Source organism: Galendromus occidentalis, unplaced genomic scaffold (genome assembly GCF_000255335.2).
Source record: "Galendromus occidentalis unplaced genomic scaffold, Mocc_1.1 scf7180000077466, whole genome shotgun sequence".
NCBI lineage: Eukaryota > Metazoa > Arthropoda > Arachnida > Mesostigmata > Phytoseiidae > Galendromus > Galendromus occidentalis.
In genome coordinates this window covers 639,336-641,956 of record NW_003805454.1, presented here as the reverse complement: position 1 = coordinate 641,956, position 2,621 = coordinate 639,336, and positions in this window count along the sequence as shown.

Below are 2,621 nucleotides of genomic sequence, written 5' to 3'. Positions count from 1 at the left end.
CTGAAGTTCGCATCTCATCTTTTTTACGGCTTCCATTATTTTCATCGCGGTCCTTATCATAATTCTCGAGGAGAGCAAAACGATAGAGCTCTCCTCACACCCTCTCTTGGATCGCCTCTTGGAATCCGTCCAGAGCTATTTACTGAGTGAAGAAGCCTTGATTTGCGATGCCACCGAGGAGGCCGAGGTGCAAATTCCTCCGGCTGGGCAGAGTCTGGAGGACCTACCCGTGGTCGAGGAAAGGTTCGAGGCCACTCGGACCTGGTTGCTGACGGTTCTGCAGCGAGGATCCTCTGTGCTGTTCCTATCTCTGTACCTTGTGGTGTATTATCAATGATCTTCTCGCCTCCACCACAAATCCAATACACAGCTTTGCCGACGACAGTACACTTCATGCTGGTTACTCTTTCACGAAGCAGCCGACCTCTACTCAAACAAGTTCCTCTCGAAGCACCTTGCTCTCCTCCATCGATTGTGATCTCCGGAAGATTCTGCAATGGGGCTCAACTAATTTGGTCCGGTTCAATTCCCTGAAGACGCAGCTTACCCTTTCCACGAAGAAAACCAAGCCCTTTAGTCCTACCATCTCTTTCGACAGCGAAACGCTACTTCCTTCATCGAATATCTCTATTTTAGGCGTGCGCCTTCCATCAAACCTTAAATGGCACCATCACATAGCAAACATGGCCAAGTCAGCTTCCCAAAAACTAGGATTCCTCTTGAGCCAAACGTTATTTTTCTCCATCTCACCTCCTTTCGCTCTATAAAACCCAAATCCGTCCCTCTCTTGAGTACTGCTCGCATATCTGGGGTGAAGCCGCTCCTTCATCCCTCTCTATCCTGGACTCTATTCAAAAACGTGCTATCCGTCTCATCGGTGATTCAGCCATATCCTCTTCTCTTGAATCTTTATCCTCACGTCGTAACGTTACCGACCTCTGCCTATTTTATCGTTACTTCCATGGAGAATGCTCAGAAGAAATCTCTTCCCTCGTTCCCCCCATTTTGGTCCCCGCCAGTGTAACCAGAGAGAGTAGGACCAACCGGCATCCCTACTCTGTCCAATTTTCCTCCGATCGTACTGCTCAATTCGCCTCCACTTTTTTCCCCGGCACATCCCGTCTATGGAATGCCCTTCCTCCTCATGTCTTCCCTCCAACGTACGATCCGAAACTCTTCAAATCCAACACTATCCGCTCTCTCCCTTCAGGTAAAGAGCCATAGGTTTTTTAGTGGGTATTATGTACATGAGCCCCACACTCCAGTTGAATTTTCCACTCTTCTGGGTAGTGCGTCAATGCATTTTTTCCTATGGCTCTTTCACCTTTTCCTCCTACCTTACCCTCAGTCTCCCTCCCCCTTTTCGCACTCGCAGTCCCTTTTGAGAATTATAGGGTCACCCCTTTGCGAGCTGCTTCACCAAAAAAAAAATGTCACGATAGGTAGCGACGACTAGAGCTTCGCTGAGAGCATGAACATTTCTGTCACCAACGCTCGAACATCGTGGATCAATGACAGCGGGAAACAATAAAGAAAGTAATCTATCATCATCGTCCATACGGCTGAACGCCTCGTCTTCATTCACAAAAAAAGTCACTCCGCTCCTTGAGAGGACAGAAAAAAGTCCGTCCAACGTCGTTCAGAGACCCAATTTCCTCGTTAACCACGGAATTTTTTCCTCGCAATGATCATATCGAAGCCAGTCTGAGGCCTAAAGACTCTAGAAGGGATCCAACAACGAACGTTCCAGGGGGCAAACCCGATGTTTATTCGAACCTAAGGTCAGGAAGAAATCCCATTTTAGGAACGATGCCTCGGCTACTTTTCGGGGTCGGGGCCTGTGTCCGAGTCTTCCGGCTCGACATCTACTTCGTCCTCGCCTAGAGGTTGCTCCTGATTAGGGATCAATGGCGCCGAGTCGTCTCCCTGGAATTTGACGAGTACTCAGTACTGAATCCTTGTGATCTAATGGGTGAGTTCAATCATTGAGCGATGTTCATGAATCGAGGATGTCATGAGTCATGACTTTCCGCGACGGCTGAGCGGAGCCACATACTTTCGAGTTCCATTGTTCTGTGCCTCAGAATAATGGTTAAATTTCGAAGGCTTCGTCGTCTCTTTAGTCGCATCAGTCGCTCAAGAAACTTAAATGCTTCATGTCTGCTCTTGGCGGGATCTCAGGCAGTCACGGTCAACAATGTCGGCACGACTTTCAGAGCTCGTCGATGAGGAAGGGGAACGTTTTCTCGAGAGGTGACTCCTCACATGTCGAATACAAGGACGAGCAGTTCATCCCGTAAGTTCCCTTGAGAACTCCTTCCATGTAGCTTCCTCGGAAGGTTCCGAAAGTTTTGAAAATATAGCGGGGGGGAGTCGTGAGCGTTGCCGCGTCACGACTACCCCCCGCTGCAGCTGAGGACGCCTCCTCAGCCCTGGCTGCCCTCCTAGCGGCCGCCGACGCCGAACCCAGCGTGCTCGACACGCTGTCGAGAGGTGCCCCACCTGCCCGCACGACAGGCACGTCTCGAAAGCTGCCCTCGGGCAGCAGCGGGCGTAGTGCCCCACCAGCCGGCACATGGAGCACCGTGCCTCCCGCGCCTTGCACCGCACTGAACCGGCGG